Consider the following 22034-nt stretch of genomic DNA (forward strand, 5'->3'; position numbering starts at 1 on the left):
CTAGGTTGCTTCTCTCCTTGATTACTTTCCATCCATTGCTTCCTGTCCTGTCTGAAAATAATTTGACCCTCTTTTCTTCATGGCAGCCCCTCAAATATTGGAAGACTGCTATCACGTCAACCCTGGTTCTTCTTTTCATCAGAATAGACGTACCCAATTCCTGCAACCAGTCTTTGTATATTTTAGCCTCCATCCCTCTAATCATCTTTGTTGCTCTTCTCTGCACTTTTTCTAGAGTCTCAACATCTTTTTATATCGTGATGACCAAAACAGAATCCAATATTCCTAGTGTTTTCTTACCAAGGCCAGTATGAAACTTTTAAAATCCAGGGTCCTATCTATAACTTGTCTTTCCAAGCTGTAGGTAGCATAGCATTTCATTTCCTTTAAATAATATAATATACATAGATCATATACATACAGGTATACAATATATTTGCTCAGAAAACAAAGAAACTGTTGAAACTAGAATGAACATGATATTATCAAAAGTAAGGTATGGAGAGAGGCAGAGATGATGTTGCGGCAATACGACAATTCCTCCATAGGCTCTATGGAGGTTTGCCAAATTCCCCTTGCCAGATGGTCCCAACGGACCTAAGCTACCTTGGAGGGGTGGTGAAGAAGAGAGAAGACCCTACAGATCGCAAGGGGGTCGCTAACTTTTTGTTTGATCCAGGGAAGCTCTCAATCTGGCAAGAAGGAAAAGATGGCCATTGCGTGCCGCCCAAGGCTGTGACAGCCCAAAGGAAGAAGAATGAGGAGAGATTGAAAGAACAGTGTAGTAACTGGGTGAGAATTTTCTAATTTCTGCCAAAATTACCCCTTTTAAAATTGACTGAGTCACAGTGCAACTGAAAAAAGAGGGGTGGATTTATTGATCTTCCACCCCCTGAAATAGTGGCAAATAAGCACAAAGCAAAATGGTGATGATGCTGCCATTACTGCTCATTCTGCTGAAGACCTTCAACTACTTATGGACTGTTTTAGCAAGGTCTGCCAAGACTTTGGACTAACTGAAAAAAACACAAGTCATGGGTCAGGATTTGGATTCACTTCCCTGTATTACAATCTCTGCACAAGAACTGGAGGTCATCCATGACTTTGTGTACCTTGACTCAACTGTCTCTGACACTCTCTCTTTAGATACTGAGCTGAATAAATGTATTGGTAAAGCGGCCACCACATTTTCCAGCCTTACAAAGAGAGTATGGCTTAATAAGAAGCTGACGAAACATACAAAGATCCAGGTCTATAGAGCCTGCGTCCTGATCACACTCTTGTAGTGCAGTGAGTCTTGGACCCTTTACGTATGGCAGGAGAGAAAGTTGAAATACCTTTCATATGCGCTGTCTCCGATGTATTCTTGGCATTACCTGGCATGAAAAAGTTCCAAATAGCACAGTCTTGGAAAGTGCTGGAATTTCTAGCATGTATACACTACTGAAACAGCGACGTCTATGCTGCCTTGGGCATGTTGTGAGAATGGCTGATGGTCGGATTCCGAAAGATCTCCTGTATGGGGAATTAGTGCAGGGAAAGCGCCTCAGGGGGAGACAACAGCTGCGATATAAGGATATCTGCAAGAGGGACCTAAAGGCCCTGGGAATGGACATCAACAACTGGGAAACCTTGACCTCTGATCATTCGGCTTGGAAGCTAAAGACGCAGCATGGCCTTCTTCAATTTGAAGAGATGTTTGTTCGGCAGGCTGAGGCAAAGAGGCAGTCCTGGAACCAGCAAAATCTGGGGGCTGGGCAGGGGACAGAATGTATCTGCCCTCCGTGTGGAAGGGATTGCCACTCTTGAATTGGCCTTTGTAGCCACACTAGATGCTGTTTTAGGACCTCTTTCCAGAGCACGATATCATAGTCTTTTGAGACTGAAGGATGCCAATAATGAGTGACTGATGAACTAAACTAGGGAGAAAATATATTAAGAGAGTGGGAAGACATGTTTGAAAGGAATACAGGGTCCTGGGCAGAAATGTTAGAAATTAGGCAATGGAAGAGGGTCGAGGTGGGAGGAATACCTAGACTAAACATCCAAGAGGCAAATATAAAGAGAGGAATTCAGGCAGCAAGTAAAAAAAAAAGGAATAGCAATTAAAGCACTGAAGCGGGCAAGGGATAATGGATAGATGATGTTTTTTCCTTTTAAACTGCTGTTTTGATTTACCTCTTTCCTTTTTTCCAATCTTTCTTTTAAAGCATAGCAATTAAAATATTGAAGCGGGCAAGAGTTGATGGATGGATGGTTTTCCCCCCCTTCTGTTGTTGTTTTGAGTTGATTTTTGTTTTCTTTCTCTCCCTTCCTCATTTTTTTGTTTTTACAAGTAGGTGACATGATTAGAAATTAGATAAAGAAAGAAAATGTTTCTTAATAAAGGGAGATATGATTAAAAACTAGAATAAGTGACTGAAATAAGAGAAGGGGGAATATTAGTGTATACATTTTTATATCATAAAGAGAAAATATGGAATAATTGAATAATGATAGATTATAACAATGCAAGTGTGTATTAAATACCTAAATGGATTGAATGTAAGGATTATGATGAACTTGATCAGTTTTGTTTATATTGCGATGCATGACACTCAGGTATCACACTGTCCACATATTAATTTGATATTTTTGTAAAGAATAAAAAAAACTTGTTTAAAAAAGTAAGGTATATTGTCTCTCTCAGTGTAAAAATTCAAATTAATATCTTTGACAAATGGCTATCCAGGATACAAACATCGTAGACAGTTTGCCTATTCATGGTTTGAGCTTCCTACATTTCCCCCCAATACTCAAGTGAGTTTTGTATTTCTATTATTCATTCTCATTATTCTGTCATGACTTTTTCTGTTTTCCCCACTTTTAGGTACTTGAAAAGCGTCATCCTGGCTCCCCTCAATCTTCTTTCCTCAAGGTGAAATATACTCCATCTGTCCTCCTTTTCTAACTCCCTTGTTAGCCTTTGTTGTCCTCTACCTGAACTCATTACAATTTATCAGATCCCTCCCCCCCACAACTGTAGCTACTAGAAAATAGGATAGGCAATGGGGGGAAAAAAACAGCAACAAGGAAAAGATGAACTGCACAGGTGTTGCCACAAGGAAGAGGGAGTCAAACTATTCTCCAAAGCACCTGAGGGTAGAACAAGAAGCAACGGGTGGAAACTCATCAAGGAGAGAAACAACTTAGAACTAAGGAGAAATCTCCTGACAGTTAGAACAATCAATCAGTGGAACGACTTGCCTGCAGAAGCTCCAACACTGGAAATTTTAAAGAAAATGTTGGGTAGCCATTTATCTGAAATGGTGTAGAGTTTCCTGCCTGGGCAGGGGGTTGGACTAGAAGACCTCCAAGGTCCCTTCCAACTCTTTTATTATGTTAAAAAAAACTCTATGCTATGTGTTAGAAAAGAAAATGCAATGCTAATTTAAACATTCCTTTCAGAAGAATATCTAAAGAATGTTAGATATCAGAGTGAAGATAACAAGTAGTACTTTGGGTTATTTTTTTAAGAGAGCAGATGTCAGGGTTCTGACCGATGCCCTAATTAAATCATAAGCCTCAAGCCAAGCTTCAAAAGAAATCCAATTATTTATTAGGAGCTTCAGGTCAGCACGTCCCAAGTAAAGCCAACTCTGACCCCACATAATTTATGTTCCAGCTCTGACCCTGTTTCCCCACTCCCCCCAAGGTATGTTATCAGTCACATTCTCCAATGAAGCATTTTTGCGGGTTGTAGAGATCACTCCCGTCCGGCCATTGTGGGTAACCACGGAGATGGCCTTGACAGAGATATGGCTGAAATGTGCTTTTGTTTTGACTGACATGCTGCCTCGCCACAGCTGCAGAGTTTGCTTTCCCATCCCCCTTGCCTATGGAAACTTGAGAGCAGGTCAGGGATGCTTTGCGAGTTGACAGCAGATTCCACATCTTTCCTACTTTCCTGCAATTTTCCCTGATTTTCTTTTAGTGAAACCAACTTTTTTTCATTATAAACTTTTGAATGTTTTGCATGTTTACTTAGATTATTAAAGGAGCAGGGGGAAACCACCATTCTCTACAAATGGTTTCATTCTTTTATTCATTCTTTCAGCTTTTCCTACGCAGAAATCGAGAGATAAGTCTATGATGCACAAGGTCGGACTTCTGAGATGGTTAAATTTGGAAACTAGTGGATTAGTGCCATTTGTGGTTACAACCAGTCACCAGCAACGAGAGGGGGAAGGGAAGGACTTGGAATGGAGGGGGAGGTATTGGGGAGGCCAGAGGAATCCAAGTTTGCCTACTTGAAGCCTGAGATAAATTCAGCAGTTCAAGGTCATTGGCTGGAAAAGTTCATGGTGGAGAAACCATTACCAAAACAAAGTGAGTCTACTGATTGGCTAGATGAATGGACAATGGGAGGACCAGGGGAAAAGAGAGTTTTCCTAAGCTGTTTGCATGCAAAACTGTTAGAATTGGCTTTTCTACTTCTGTACCCATATGGAAGCTTCAGTAAAGTTATACTCTTGGTAAAAAAAAAATGTCCCAGGAATTTTCTGTACTGGTTTAGCTCAAAACCGTAGAAATGGTGGTAGACTTTAGCAGAAACCCTTCCATACTTCCACCTCTCACAATACTTGACAACACAGTATCAACAGTAGAAACCTTCAAATTTCTGGGTTCTATCATATCGCAAGATCTCAAATGGACAGCTAACATCAAAAACATCATTAAAAAAGGACAACAAAGAATGTTCTTTCTGCGCCAGCTCAGAAAGCTCAAACTGCCCAAGGAGCTGCTGATCCAGTTCTACAGAGGAATTATTGAGTCTGTCATTTGCACCTCTATAACTGTCTGGTTCGGTTCTGCAACCCAACAAGAAAAACACAGACTTCAGAGGATAATTCGAACTGCAGAAAAAATAATTGCTACCAACCTGCCTTCCATTGAGGACCTGTATACTGCACGAATCAAGAAGAGGGCCGTGAAAATATTTGCAGATCCCTCGCATCCTGGACATAAACTGTTTCAACTCCTACCCTCAAAACAATGCTATAGAGCACTGCACACCAGAACAACTAGACACAAGAACAGTTTTTTCCCGAAGTCCATCACTCTGCTAAACAAATAATTCCATCAACACTGTCAGACTATTTACTGAATCTGCACTACTATTAATTGTTTCATAGTTCCCATCAGCAATCTCTTTCCATTTATGACTGTATGACTATAACTTGTTGCTGGCAATCCTTATGATTTATATTGATATATTGATCATCAATTGTGTTGTAAATGTTGTACCTTGATGAACGTATCTTTTCTTTTATGTACACTGAGAACATATGCACCAAGACAAATTCCTTGTGTGTCCAATCACACTTGGCCAATAAAAATTCTATTCTATATTCTATTCTATTCTAATGGGATGGTTGACATTTATAAATTCTGAAGCTGCTGGCTAAATAATATTAAAGCACAGGAAATTAGAATTTCTGGTTCCTGAACACAGCCTACATTTTGAAAAAGAAGCAAATTAAATATCTGAGCGTCATTATTAGTTTATTGGCTTCAGTGTAGTTGTGTTTTGTCTCTGGAGAATCCTATGCAGATTATCAATCGCTATTTTAGAGCTGTTATGCCAAGAATAAGAAAATATCTACATTGCATAGTTAAAGCTGGGTGAGCTTCATGCAAGAGTGACTTTGAAATTAGGATTGTTTGATGGAGATGGGAATGGCATCAAACCACTATCAACCTCTCATTTAGCTAGCTTTCACACAGCCATTTGGGAAATTCCACAGGCAGTACAGAACTAGTTTGAATTGTTATTATTGGAGAAGACTCTTGAGAGTCCCTTGAACGGCAAGGAGATCCAATCAGTTGATCCTAAAGGAAATCAACCCTGAGTGTCCTTTGGAAGGACAGATATTGAAGCTGAAGCTCAAATACTTTGGCCACCGAATAAGAAGAGAGGAGTCCTTGGAGAAGATCCTGGGGTTGTGGGAAATGGAAGGCAAAAGAGACAGAAGGCGAAATGGTTAGACAGTGTCATTGATGCGATGAACATGAATTTGGGCAAACTGTGGGAAACAGTGGAAGACAGGGAGCGGTGGTTCACGGTGTTGTGAAGAGTCAGTTGTGACTTAGTGACTGAACAGCAGCAACAGCCAGGTTCTACAAGACGTCTTTCTGTCAGAAACTTTTCAAATATATTCTACAACTCTTTTGATTACCATCTTTGAAATGGGATGTAATGCAGTCAAATAAAGTACAGAGGAGGACAACTGAAACTATTATACATTTTTTTCCTAGAAGAAATGTTTAGAAAAGGTTGATAAACTCATGCCTTGCATGGGGAGAGGGAACAGGGAAAAAGAATTCATTCATAGAATAGAATAGAATAGAATAGAATAGAATAGAATTTTATTGGCCAAGTGTGATTGGACACACAAGGAATTTGTCTTTGGTGCATATGGTCTCAGTGTACATAAAAGAAATAGAATAGAATAGAACAGAATAGAATAGAATAGAATAGAATAGAATAGAATAGAATAGAATAGAATTCTTTATTGGCCAAGTGTGATTGGACACACAAGGAATAAATTCATTCATTCATTTATTCATTCATTCATTCTGTTCTGTCAAAATACGATGGATCAGACACTGAAATTTACTGGAAGAAAATTAGGACTGGTCAAATAAAACATTCACATATCTTTCTTTTTTCCTTGCTTCCTTGCTTCTATCTATCATCTATCTATCTATCTATCTATCTATCTATCTATCTATCTATCTATCTATCTATCTATCTATCTATCAATCATCTATCTAGCTTTCATTTGATTGGTCTGATTTTCACCTCACCTTTATTACTTTATAGGCCTCTCAAGACAGTGAACATAGACATAATTTATTGATAAAATACATTATTGTAAAATACGGGGCTTGGTCTCATTCAGTAAGGCTCTTATGTTTATATGTTTTTAAAAACAATTTTGTAAGCTATTCGGTAATTTTGTTTCTATGGATTGTCTGCAACATGTGTTTTCTCTTTAGATTGTATAAATTCTTCACCAAGTTGCTGTTCTTATGTCTTGAAGATTTACTATCCAAAGAGATCCTTTTCTTGAAAGAACCTGGGTCTTCAGAAAGCACTTCCCAGGCAACACTCATATCCAATTTCAGTTTGTAATCCTAGTGATTATCTTTCCAATTCCTTCTCAGTGAAGGATATGCCACCAGATTTGATTGTGGTTTTATTGCCATTGATTCTTTTGAGTTTTTCCTGATAAGATGAATTTCTGCCCTCACTCCCAAAATAGGGAATATTTTAGCACTACAGACAATACCTTCTCTCCTCTCGAACCTAGTATACTGAAAAGAAATAATTAGATACTGTGGATGTTGTGGACAATTGTCAACGTCAACCATGAAATAGCTTTTTATCCCGATGAGTTTGACTTTAAACAGGGTTTGGTTGGCTAACAAGAGGCAAAAGAACTGATTGCAAAATGCCATTATCAAACCACGCGGCCGTTTCTGGAGTGCTGAAGTCTTCATTATCATAGAGCTGCATGTTTCACAATTCACTGGTGCCTTTACACATCGCAGGCACCAAATGAAACTAATAAAATACATTTTTGATCTTTCCAAGGAGTAATTAAACAGAAGCACAGAAGGGGAAAAAATATTATATGAAGAGGAAGCGCACGGGCCTTTCACAAAGTCAGAGGCGTTATTATAGCGCAAGGTGCCGAGAGGTTAATTTCCATAGTCGGCGAGGAGTTTTGAGACCTGCCTTTGTTTTTAATCAAATTTTGCTTTATTGGAGATTAGAGAGTAGATATTTTTTATCAGATTTTCCTATCTAAAGCAATTTGCTTAATTACTAGACTGAGACTTGAATAACAGTGATTGCATTAGAATGGCTTGAATAGAGGGAAGCATATTGAATCAGGAAGAAGCCTGGGATGGAGAGATTTGCTTTTGATTTTTGCTCATAAAAACTAAATAAATTATCCACTGTTCGCACGGTTGGTGAACATTGGAAGAAACCTCAGCATGTATGTCTTAGGAAGGAATGTCTCCCCAGTTTTCTTAATCTGTTATAATGCTTGAATCTGAAGCCTTATTTATACAGGTAGTCCTCGATTTATGACTACAACCGAGTCCCAAATTTCTATTGCTAAATGAAACAGTTGTTAAATGAATCTTGACCATTTTAAAACCTTTCTTGACACAGTTGTTAAGCGAATCCCTGCAGTTGTTCAGTTAGGCACGTGGTTGCTAAGTGAATCTGAGTTCCCCATTGACTTTGATTGTTGGAAGGTTGCAAAAGCGTGATCAGACGTGATGTTTTGTTGGGTAACAAAACATCAACAAAAAAACTCAACCAAGCTCAGAGAAGACCAAGGACTCCACAATCATCCTCCTCCTCCTCCTCCTCCTCCTCCTTTCCACAAACCCCACTCCCTTCTAGCATGGAAGATGTCACCTAGTTGGGTAAGGAAACAAACTGCAAGAAAACCACCAATCTCACAGAGCACTAAGGACCCCACATTGTTCTGCATCAGGCAGACCCGAAGGTCTTGATCACACAACCCTGGGACACTGCAACCGTCATAAATATGAACCCATTGCCAAGTAGCCAAATTTTGATCATGTGACCATGGGGATGCTGCAACCGTTGTGTGAAAAACAATTAGAAGCCGCTTTCATCAAAGGGTTCCTTTTTTTCCCCTCCAGACCTTGCGTATTTTCTCCTTGTCTTGATACCACCACGTCAAAGTAGAAGATCCTTTGGCTCCAAGTTTCCAACGGTGAAAAAAACAATTCTCTGCTTTCAGTTTTCCACAACCGATGAATCTGTGTGCTTCAGAAGCCCAGGGGATAGATCAATACTTACTGATGGAGCAAAAGGAAGACATGTTCCTGCTAAATCCTCACTGGAGGATTTATCCACTCACTGGCCCACTAATGAAATTCTTACAATTTCTTATAGATGTGTTTAAGGTTGCCAATATGATCTCCCGGTGTAATTTAAGATGTCTGATGGTTAAAAAGTTTGCCCGACCATTGTCTAGCAAACCCTGCACATTGTAGGCTCCTGAGATTAATCTTTTTCCCCCATCAGCAAGGTTAAGAAAAAAAAATTGCCATGGTATTTGCTTTCTTCTTCTGAAGAAACTGGAAAGGGCCAATAGCACCATTAGAGAAGAGCATTATCTCCTGAAAAGTAGAAATAAAATGAGGTTCCCAGAAGGAAGAATTATTCACGAGATTAAAAAGGATCTTGTGCAGATGGATGCAGAAAAGCTGCATTTTAGGGCAATGTAAGAAATGATGCTCTAAATTAAGAAGTCCCTGCTTTGACTTTCTTTTGTGCAATTGTTTCCCTTGAAAATCTAAAGGAGAGAAATCCTTTTTTTTAATTTTTTGTCACTCAGCATGAAAATAATAAATCGACACTGACAATCTTTATGTACCCAATGACATAAAGATTGCACGATAATTCATAGAAAGCAAATGCTCAGATCCATCATACCATCTCTTCATATGTGATCTAGAGGGATAGAATCAAGATTGCATGAAGTTCTAGTACAAAGCATTAGTAAGACCACACTTGGAATATCTGCATCCGGTTCTGGTCACCACAAAAGATGTTGAGACTCAGGAAAGAGTGCAGAGAAGAGGAGCAATGATCAGGGGGCTGGAAGCTAAAACATACGATGAACGTTTGCAGGAATTGGGTATGTCTAGTCCAGGTGTCAGCAACTCACGGCTCCAGAGCTGCATGTGGCTCTTTGACCCCTCTCCTGTGGCTCCCTGCTGACCTGGTCGTGCAACCTGCTCTCTGCCCTGAGAAGGTGTGAGCCTCACCATAGAGCGACTAGCGTTTTCTCTACCCTGCTCATGATCCACTGCTTTTGGTGATTCCACATACTTCGCAGGCAGCTCAGCATCAGCTGTGGTCCCCTTTGTGTTGGAAGGAAGGAAGGAAGGAAGGAAGGAAGGAAGGAAGGAAGGAAGGAAGGAAGGAAGGAAGGAAGGAAGGAAAAAGAGAAAAAACAAATGAAAAAGAGAGAAATGAGAGAGAGAAAAGGGGAGAGAGAGAGAGAGAGAAAGGGGGAGAGAGAGAGAGGAATATGAAAATGATGGAGGGAAAGAATGAGAGAGGAAAAAGAGAGAAACAATTGAGAAAGAGAGAAGGGGGAGAGAAATAGAGAGCTGGAGGGAGAGAATGAGAGAGAGGAAAAAGAGAAAGAAACAATTGAGAGAAAGAGAAGCAGGAGAGAAAGAGGAGAGAAATGAGAGACAGCCAGAGGAGAGAATGAAAGAGGGGAAAGAGACAGAGAAGGGGGAGAGAATGAAAGAGAGAGGGAGGGAGGGAGGGAGAGGAAGAGGAAGTGGGAGAGGAAAAAGAGAGAAAAACAGAAATGGGAGGGAAGGAGGAAGGGGGAGAGAGAGAGGGAGAGAGAGGGGGGGACCTATTTCCCATAGAAAACACTGGGAGCCACAAAACCTGGGTAGTCGTAGCTGGGGGGTCATTTGACTGGGTGGGAATGACGTTGAGTTGGCCACACCCAACCAGGTTTTGTGGCTCCCAGTGTTTTCTTTTCTGTGGAAATGGATGCAAATGGCTCTTTGAGTGTTTAAGGTTGCAGACCCCTGGTCTAGTCTAATGAAAAGGACCAGGGGTGACACGATAGCAGTCTTCCAATATTTGAGGAGTTGCCAGAAAGAAGAGGGAGTCAAGCTATTCTCCAAAGCACCTGAAGGCAGGGCAAGAAACTAACCAAGTTGGAAACTAACCAAGAAAAGAAGCAATCTGGAACTAAGGAGAAATTCCCTAATGATGAGAAAAAATTGACTGATGGAATAGCTTGCCTTCAGAAGTTGTAGGTGCTCCATCACTAAAAGCTTTCCAAAAAAAAAAGACAGGATATTTGTTGGTTTGAAATGATATAGGGTCTCCTGCTAGAGCAGGGAGCTGGACTAGAAGACCTCTGAGGTCCCTTCCAACTCTATTATTCTATGTTCTATATAAACAGTTAGAGCTGTTGTCTTTATCATTGTCATGACCATCTTAATACAAGCTTTGCTGTAGGTCTATCCTCAACCACCATTCTGAACCCAAGGTTAGTAAGTCCCACATTTTTGTACCTTTTATTACTTGACCACGGGACACTGCAAGCGTCACAAATATGAGTCAGTTGCCGAGCATCTGAATTTTGATCACGTGACCCTGGGAAATGCTGCAATGGTCATAAGTCTGCAAAACGGTCATAACTCAATTGTTTCAATACCGTTGTAACTTTGAATTGTCACTAAACAAACAGTTGTAAATTGAGGATTACCTGTATATTCTTCAGCAGGCAATTTAGTATTTAGATCAGGGGTCTCCAACCTTGACAACTTTAACCTGGGAGTTGAAGTCCACAGGTCTTAAAGTTGTCAAGGTTGGAGACCCCTGATCTAGTTCATATTTTAGCATACCCAAAAAGGTACTTGGGAAATTAAGATAAATTAAAATCTGGAGAATTATCCAGTTGCGGAATATTTCTCTCCTCATAATTGCAGCTTTATTATAGTTAACCTTTAATATGATCCTCACCATTTGCATTCATTACCTTTGATTTCTCTTTATTCTTAACACCAGTAACTTTCAGTAATGTTTCATGTGTACTTCCAAATGAACTTTCGCCCATGAAGAACCAAAAATGTGGCTAAACATGGGAAATTAAACAAAACCCGAGTTTGATTTAATTTAAAACATAATTATATTTAATTAATTGAACATAATTAGAGGGATTATTCTCCATGCACTTAATAACTCCCCACACCCCACCCCTTCTCCCGCTATTAGAATAACAATTACTGAAGGCAACTGTGAAGACTTTGGGGGGAAAGATGCAAACTATTTTAAGATGCCACAAGACATCCATTAATTGGGTTTTTAAAGCAACACACATTTGTCTTACCACGTTTGTTCAAATAATTCTGCAGGGAAATATCTGTTGGTTTGCAACCTAGGAAGGAATCGTAACTCCAGTGCAGATGTATTTTGAGATAGAGGGAGGGAGGGAGGGAGGGAGGGAGGGAGGGAGGGAGAGAGAGTCAAAATATTTTATATAGTCTGGATCTTGAAATCAGAACACAAATACACAAGCAAGCCAATAAGTAAATAAGAAAAGGGCAAAGGCATTTCTGTTATTATATGCATATGTCAGATCCCTGACATGATACTGCCATTCATATGGAGGGAGAGGGGAGGGCCATGTGGATTGTGTCAGTTGGTTGAAAGTGGAAGAAGACCATGGGAACGGATCCTTATCTGGCTCTCAGGACGGCTATTACAATAAACATCTTCACACCTGTGGATTGGCTGAATCCACATTCGAACTGGAAGGATGGATTCTAGAGCCCTATTTCTAACCGAGCAGTTTGGGAGGGAATTTAGAGTCTGCTTCGCCTGTTCTGCTATCACTTCTTCTTAATAAAAGGTTCCTTTTGAAATACCATGTTTCAAGAGTCTATACTTTCTTGGGAAAGGAGAAGAGGCAGATATATTAACCTCTAAACCACAGGCTCTCCTTGCTTTGTCAGCTATATCAGGGTGTTTTTTTATCAGCGCAACCTGGCAACTTATTTGGGTAGACCAGATTCCCCTGGTAAAAAAACAATCTCTCCTGGTAGAGCCGACAAAGCGAGGAGAGCCCGTGGCTTAGAGGTTAATATATCTACCTAATAGGTAAATAGCTCAGGTTTGAATCCCAGAAGGGTATAGCTAGCTGAGGAGAACTAAATAGCTTGAAATAGATCTATGCTTGTCTCCCTTTATTTCTTTGTCAGTAAATATAAATTTATTCCAGGAGGGATCTCCTTCTGATGAGGTTCCACCCATTGCTTCTTAACTGTGAACACCGTGAGACACAGTCCCCTTGCAGGTGGATGAAGTTATTGTCCATATGATTAGATTCACAGCAGGATCAAAGTTAATTCCAGCATCTGTGATGAGTTACATACAGGATCCTGGTTCTCTTGTCCTCTGAGATGTAGAGTCGACATCACTTGTTTTCTCTGGATTTGGATCTTATGGAAAGTAGGCTCACACCAGGGGAATTGAAATAGACAGGAAGACATTTCCTGCTTTAAAATCAGAGAGCAGCTGATGCCAAACAAATTCTAGCTAATCCTTAGTTTGTGGGTCACAAAAAATGGAGTGGGTTCAAATCGCTCTGCCGATTTACAGGCAGGTTCACGTTCTCAGGGGAAAATATAAAAAGAAAGGCTAATTGCTGATTATTCTTTTCTACTGGAAAATATTTGTTCTTATTACATTTGAGGACAGTTTAGGTACAAGTTGACTAATGCAAATGAATGAGGTTTTTGTCATTGGCCAAGACCATCTGGGCTGCATTTTAATGGCTGATCTTAGTGCTTCGCCAAGAAATAGAGACATTCACCATTTGATCTGAGCTTGGTTGGTTCTATATTTGATTCTAGAATGACACCACAAATCGTTTCTGGGAGAAATGTATCAACTGAGGAATTTCTGATCTAGAACAAAGCTTAGCTAGGAGGACATGTTCTAGTTGTGTTTAGCTTTCAGTATACAGTATGTCAGACTTGCTGGGTAGACCAGAGGGAAACACAACCAATTCTACTTTACTATAAAGTGACACTAACAGTATAAATCTCCCACCACCTCCTATACAGACTGGGAAACTAGGGAGGGTCCCTTGTCAGTCCCTTTCTCTACCCATTAGGCCACTATGGGCTACGCTGTCTCTTATCTGATCATTCCATAAGCAACTGATCATTCCATAAGCAACTGATTTTCACTGCTTTCTCCCTCAAGGTCTTTTTCACATACCAATACATCTTATGCATGAAATTGGGTGACTTTGGATCATCTATTGCAATATCCTTCCTATTGAAGACTACTTCAGCTTCAATCACAACAATACAAGAGCAAACAATAGATTTAAACTTAATGTTAACCGCTCCAATCTTGATTGCAGAAAATATGACTTCAGTAACAGAGTTGTTAATGCTTGGAATACACTACCTTACTCTGTGGTCTCTTCTCAAAGTCCCCAAAGCTTTAACCAAAAACTCTCTACTATTTTTTTTTTATTCAAAAAGTTTTACAAAATTTTTTTCCCCTTTCCCCCCCTCTTCTCCCCTCCCTTCACAACCCCCCTCCCCCCCCCGACTTCCCGGAACGGGCACAAGGTATAGTTAAAAATAAAACAAACATATGCTAAAAAATTTTCATCCCAACTTAATTATACCCCTACAATCATCAATTCCTAACTTCCCCCAAAAACAATCAAGAATAATACATCATAATCATTCAAAAACAGTCTGATAACTCTTAGTCTGATATCTACGTTGAATATAGTCAATCCATTTTTTCCATTCCTTTAAGTATCTTTCTTGCGTATTGTCTTTCAAAAAGGCTGATATCTTCGCCATCTCAGCCAAATTGGCAACCTTCAATATCCATTCTTCTATTGTAGGTACTTCTTTTTTCTTCCAGTATTGTCCTATTAGTAATCTTGCTGCTGTTATTAGATTTAAAATCAATTTAGTCTCAATTACTGTACAATCCGTAATAATTCCCAACAAAAAAATTGCGGCAGGAACTTTATCTTCTTTTTCAAAACATTTTGTAAAATCCACCAAATTTTTATCCAAAAGGCCTTTATGTCCTTACAAGTCCACCAAATGTGAAAATATGTAGCGTCATCACAATTACATCTCCAACATTTTGCTTGCATATCTGGATACATACACGATAATTTTTTAGGATCTAAATGCCATCTATAAAACATTTTATAAAAATTTTCCCTCAGATTCTGTGCCTGCGTGAATTTAACATTTCTAACCCAAATTTTTCCCAAGTTTCCAATAATATTGGTTCCTGAAAATTTTGTGCCCACTTTATCATACAGTCCTTTACCAAGTCCCTTTCAGAATCTATTTCAAGTAACACATTATACAATCTCTTTATATGCTCCTGAGACTGATTTCTAATTTGCTTTACCAAATTTCCTCGTTCTGCTCTATACCAATTTTCTGATCTTCCTTCCATCTAGCACGTAGTTGCTCATATTGAAACCAAGTATAATTTTTCCCTTCCTCTCTTAATACTTGCAGAGATTTTAATTGCAAATTACCTCTTTCAGTATACAAAAGATCTTTATATGTAATCATTTCCTGATTCTGTTTTATATTTATATTCTCTATTATATGTCTAGGACTTGCCCATATAGGAACCTTATAATTTAGTTTATAAAAGTATTTTTCCAAACACATGAAGAGCAATTTTAGCACATGATTTTAAAGGCCTTATCCACTTTTTGTCATAAATTAAATATGCATGCCATCCATATAGCAAGTCATAACCTTCTATATTCAAAATTCTTTCCTCCGTTAAATTAAACCAATCACTTATTGCAGAGAGAGCAGCTGCTTCATAGTATAATTTAAAATTGGGCATTTTTAAACCTCCCCTTTCCCGAGAATCTTGAATTATTTTCATTTTAACCCTAGCTTTTTTACCTTCCCATATAAATTTATTAATTCCCTTCTGCCATTCCTCAAGATTCTTATCTTTCTTAATTATTGGTATCATTTGAAAGAGGAATAAAAATCTAGGTAAAACATTCATTTTAATAGCAGCAATTCTCCCCAGCAAAGATAATTGCAATTTTTTCCAAACAATCAACTCCTTCTGAACTTTTTGCCATAAAACCTCATAGTTATTCTTGTACAATTTCACATTTGACGATGTAATATAAACCCCTAAGTACTTAACCTTCTTTACAATTTCAAATCCTGTTATTTCCTCTAGTTTTTCTTTCTGTTGTCTGGCCATATTTTTTATTATCACTTTTGTCTTTTTCTGATTTACCTTAAACCCTGAAACCTTCCCATATTGATCAATTATTTCCAACAAAGATTTACTAGAATTTATAGGGTTTGTTAAAGTAAACACCAGGTCATCTGCAAAAGCTCTTAGCTTATATTCATGTTGTCTAACTCTAATTCCCTCTATCTCCTTTACTTCTCGTATTTTATCCAATAATGGTTCTAGGGTTAAAATAAACAATAATGGTGATAAAGGACATCCCTGTCTTGTTCCTTTCGCAATCTTAAAAGATTCTGTTAAGCTACCATTGATTATAATCTGTGCTGTTTGCTCTCCATAAATTGCCCTAATTATTCTTATAAAACCATCTCCAAATTGCATCTTTTCTATTAATTTAAATAAAAAATCCCAATGCAATCGATCAAAAGCTTTCTCTGCATCGAGAAAGATAAATGCTGCTGGAATAAAATTTTTCTTTGCTAGATACTCCAGTAAATTAAAACTCTCTACTATTGACTTCACCCCATTCCTAAGAGGTCTATAAGGGGTGTGCATAAGAGCACAAACGTGCCTACCGTTCCTGTCCTATTGTTTCCTTTCATTATATCCAATTTATTTAGTTATTACATGCTTATACTCATATATATGCTCATATGTTGTATAATTGCTTCATGCTTATGCTTATGTATGCTGCTATGACAAATAAAATAAAATAAAATAATAATAAAAAAATCACCAGGAGATGGTGAGTTCAAGTCCTGCTTTAAGCAGGTGATTTGGGGCCGTGCACCAGGAGACAGTGAATTCTAGTCCTGCTTTAAGCAGGTGATTTGGGGCCGTGCACCAGGGGACAGTGAATTCTAGTCCTGCTTTAAGCAGGTGATTTGGGGCCGTGCACCAGGGGACAGTGAATTTTAGTCCTAGCTTAAACATAAAAGCTGGCTGGGTGACTTTGGGCCAGTCACTCTCTCTCAGCCAAACTCACCTCATAGGGTTGTTGTTGTGGAGAAAAGCAGCCGGATGAAAGTATGACTACAAATGTCCAGATTTAGCACTCTGTTCTTTTATTAGCTACAATAGGTGCTACTAGTAAAACAAAGGAAACAAATCTTTCAAAACTAAAATATAATTTTGCCTCTGAAAATCATTTTTGCTCTCTGCCCATTTTCTCCATCATATCATTGATACAGCATAGCAAATTCAATTGATCTTTGCAGCAGATATGCTTACAAAACCCCCAAATCCCATTGCTCAAAGCACAAAAGGTATTTGGCCTCTAGTGCAGAAATATTTTTATGTAGGTATGTAAAAGTAACCACAAGAAGATTCTTAAAATGAACTGACTTTTTTAGATTTATGTTTAAAATTCTAAAGTCTTGATGGCCGTCTCTTTATCTCACTTGAACACTCTTCCTGTTATGATCATTGGTTTCCTTCCTTCCTTCCTTCCTTCCTTCCTTCCTTCCTTCCTTCCTTCCTTCCTTCCTTCCTTCCTTCCTTCCTTCCTTCCTTCCTTCTTTCTTCTTCCTCCTCCTTTCATAGTTAAAACAGCAACAACAGAATACTAGAGAACTCCACATGCCAATATCGATTTCAGTACAATGTAGGGATGCTAACTGGAAACAAGTCACATCCTGGCAATTAGAGTAAAGAATTTCTTGGTGGTCTCTTATTCTATTAAGCAGCCCTAACTCTCCTTGTTTTTCCTAGCTTTGCAAAATTCAGTTATATGGCGCTCTATGTTTCAACAGCAAACATAACCTTTATCTCTGTGCTAAGTAAGATTTAATCTCCTGATCTTTCCAATTCAGATTAAATGCAGAGGGGCTGGAAAACCAGTTCCAATCCCACCCGCTGTTATTGAAGCAGGAGCGCAGAACGTTGTTCCCTATGCAAATCTGAAAACACCCCTTTGACCTGCAGAAATAAAGTGGAAGTGTTTATTTTATTCCCCAGAGAGTGATTTGTCATCATAACCATTAGGTCCATCTGTGACTAACCAGCTTTTGAGGTGAGCAAATAGCAGGAAAGAACTTGTGTCAAAAATAATTTGATTGAGTTCATTACCTCCTGAATAATACCATTTTGCTTGATTTAATTAGAGCGCAGTAAACAGAAATGATTTTTGCATCAATTGAAAGTTCCTTTTATCCTTGTTTCTCAAACCAAGGAATATCTGTTATCCCACAGAGTGATAATACTTTGGATGATTTAATTCACCAGGGATGATCTCACCTTGCTAATCTGTTAGTAGGCAAGATACATTTGCTTATCCAATGATAAGTCTGATTGGCTGTAACTTGACTGCACTCATTTCTCCTAAAATGGATGCATTTTCCAAGCTCCATAATAAATATTTGTAGGAAATAGCTAGCTAGCTAGATGATAGATAGATAGATAGATGATAGATAGATAGATAGATAGATAGATAGATAGATAGATAGATAGATAGATAGATAGATAGATAGATGGATGGACGGATGGACGAATAGGTGGATGGACAAGCAGGCAGGCAGGCAGATTGCTTACAAATATTTATTAGGTGGCTTGGAATAGTGGTTCCCCCTACTTGTAACTTGAAATAAATTATTTTGTTGATGGAAATAACAGATGCATAATTTTCATCTAGACTATAGTGGAAAGCAGAAGATGAGCCACTTCTGTTGTCTATAACGAATCCCAATTTTGTTTGTAGTGTCCAGCAGCCGATGTTCAAAGATTTATGTAAAGAGTTAGTTGGCTTCTGTGAAAGTCTTGTGAGGCATTTCAAACATATTCATGCCATTTGAAATATCTCCTTTTCTAGAGTGTATTTGACTGGATAGAATTGTCGAAGAATGAGAGAGGGGGAAGATTAAGTGACCGATTCACCAGAAATGATTTTTATTTAAAAAATTGTCAAATAGTCAAAGTGAGAGAAGCAGGGAGGGAAAAAAGAGGAAGAAGAGAGAGAAAGAGACAATGAAAGAGAGAGAAAGCAAGAAAAGAAGGAAGGGAGACAAGGAGAGAGGAAGGAAGAGAAGAAAAAAGAAAGAAGAAAAGAAGAAAGAAAAGAAAAAGACGGAGGGAGGGAGGGAGAGAGGAAGGAAGGAAGGAAGGAAGGAAAGAAAGAAAGAAGGAAGGAAGGAGGGAGGGAAGGAGGGAAGGAAGGAAGGAAGGAAGGAAGGAAGGAAGGAAGGAAGGAAGGAAGGAAGGAAGGAAGGAAGGATTGCCCATTGGACAAAAAGGAATTAAGAAATCAATTCCGTTACATCCAAACCAAATGTCATAATGTAATGGTATATATTTATTTAGCTCAGTTGCTACAGCTTTAATTTAAGCAGGACTTCTTTAAACAGGAGAAGTGCCCAGAAAATTTCAGCAACATACTTCTGAGTGGAAACAACTAATAATACTCACCCAATCTGAGTTGATTTTTGAACAGTTAGAAAAAAAGCCAGTCCTTGTTAGTACTTGGATAAGAGACATAAAAAATATGGACTGAAACGTTGGGAGGGAAAAGGGAGGAGAAAATCCATAGAGGGAGGCCACACTAAACAATTGGCTCAGAGGAGAGTGGCTGATTCGATTGGGTGTCATCTGGACCTAGGACGAGTGGTGGCCGCTGGGTTTGGAGATGGAGTAGCGGCCCCACGGAGCCCTAGATGTCCGCGGTCCGTCCTGCCAGCCTGAGAGCCCGTTTTGCTGTGGTTGACATCTTGACCGGCTTCGATGGGCTGCTTACCGTACTTTTTGATATGCGAAGATTTTCAACTGCGGACCTTCTTGCCCTGCGAGATTCCCCTCTCTCGCAGGTTTGGCCCTCCACACTACCGAGGGCCCACCTTGAGGACGGGTTTTGGAACCCCGAGAGCTGGCATGCTAAATCCAGGAGACTTAGGGGATTTTTAACTAATTGTTTTAATAGATTTTTTAAGGGGAGTTTTAATGGGGATTTTAAGGGTGAGGGATTCTTAAGGGGTGGGAGGGGTAGGGCGGGTGTTGGGGAAACCTACTGGTGGGAGTTTTAATGGAAATTTTAAGGGGAGGAAACCGACGGGTTTGGGTTGGGGTGGGTGGGAGGGTTAGGTGGGTGATGGGGTAGCCCGTCGGGAGGAAACCAGTTCCAGCACATGCTCGTGGCGACTATCATATCGGTTCGGAGGTTATGGGGGGGGAGTGTGTTCCTTTGTGTGAGGGTGAGTCCATCTGCACGGTAAGTGGGAGGGGCAGATATGGCAGAAGGGGGGGATCGCATCGGTTTAGGGGGTCTGCGTTCGATGTATACAGGCGATTGCGCGATCTGACTTCTGTTCCCGGATGGTCAAGACCCTCAGAGCCTGGGCCTTCGTCTGATGTTATGCAACGACGGTCCGTGGTCAGGCCCCTAATACATGATCTGATTCAGGGGTGCAGCGGATATTATAGGCGTTACGGAGACCTGGCTGGGCACTGAAGGCGTGCCCTGGTTGAGATGTGCCCACGGGTTTCCGTGCATTCCATCAGCCGAGGCCCAGGGTGGGGGGGTGGCGGTTGTTATTAAAGAGAGTCTAGAGCCGAGGGAGACCACTGTACCTCAGATTGCCGGGTGTGAATCCCTCTTTGTGAGGTGGGGTCATAGATGTCAGATGGGCTTGCTGGTCGCGTACCTGGCTCCTTGCTGCGTGACAGCGGCCCTGCCCGAGCTCCTGGAGGTGCTTGCCGGGGTGGCAGTGGAGACCCCCAGACTTTTAGTCATGGGGGACTTTAACTTGCCATCTGCTGGCTCGTCATCGACAGTAGCTCGGGAGTTCATGGCCTCCATGACGGCCCTGGACCTGACTCAAGTAGTGGATGGCCCTACTCACATTGGGGGAGGCACACTGGACCTGATTTTTATCTCTGGTCAGTGGCTGAAGGATCTGGACTTGGGAGATATAGTCACAGAGCCTTTGTCATGGTCAGATCACTCTCTCCTTCGCCTGGACTTTCTGACCGCTACCCAACACCGCAGGGAGACGGAACCATTACGTTGGTACCGTCCCAGGCGCCTGATGGACCCAGAGAGGTTCCGGACGGAGCTTGGGCCATTCCCTGAGGGTCTGGCTCACGGCACGGCAGAGGAACTGGCCGCAGCCTGGGACCGGGCTGCGGCTGGGGCTTTAGACCGTGTCGTGCCTCTGCGGCCTCTGACCCGGCGCAGATCCCAACCGGCTCCTTGGTTCTCCGAGGAGCTGAGGGGGATGAAACGCCGGAGAAGACGCCTAGAGAGTTCTTGGAGGTCCAGCCGTTCAGAGGCTGATCGGACACTAGTTAGATCCTATACTAGGACCTACCTAGTGGCACTGAGGGAAGCGAGGCGCTACGCCTCCCTCATTGCGTCGGCAGATAACCGCCCAGCTGCCCTGTTTGGTGGCCCGCTCCCTCCTTCACCAGGGGAGCGGGATGACCCGATGCAGGGGCGTGCTGAGGAGTTTAACGGTTATCTATCGATAAAATCGTTCAGCTTCGGACGGTCTGGACCAAAATTGTGGCGATTCGGACGGGCGTCTGAGGCGGTCTTGGTGATATTGTTTGGGATGAGTTTGACCCTGTGGCTCCGAGGACATGGACAGGTTGCTGGGTAGATTGAATGCCACCACGTGTTTACTGGACCCGTGCCTCCTGGCTGGTGCTGGCCACTCAGGAGGTGACACGAGGCTGGCTCAGGGGATTCTGGCGCTTCTTTGGTGGAGGAGTCTTTCCGGCCGCCTTGAAAGAGGCGGTGGTGAGGCCCTCCTCAAGAAGCCTTCCTGGACCCGGCTGTTTTAGGTAATTATCGTCCGGTCTCCAACCTTCGCCAGCGGCGAAGGTTGTAGAAATATGGTGGCATATCAGTTTCCCCTGCACCTGGAGGAAACTGTCTATCTAGACCCGTTCCAGTCCGGCTTCCGCCCGGTTACAGCACTGAGACGGCTTTGGTCGCGTTGGTGGATGATCTCTGGAGGGCCAGGATAGGGGTTGTTCCTCTGCCCTGGTCCTATTAGACCTCTCAGCGGCTTTCGATACCATCGACCATGGTATCCTGCTGCGCCGGCTGGAGGATTGGGAGTGAGAGGCACCGTTTATCGGTGGTTCTCCTCCTATCTCTCCGACCGGACGCAGACGGTGTTGGCGGGGGCAGAGGTCGGCCCGCGCGCCTCACTTGTGGGGTGCCGCGGGGTTGATCTCT

This window comes from Ahaetulla prasina, chromosome 6, assembly GCF_028640845.1.
Source record: "Ahaetulla prasina isolate Xishuangbanna chromosome 6, ASM2864084v1, whole genome shotgun sequence".
Taxonomy (NCBI): domain Eukaryota; kingdom Metazoa; phylum Chordata; class Lepidosauria; order Squamata; family Colubridae; genus Ahaetulla; species Ahaetulla prasina.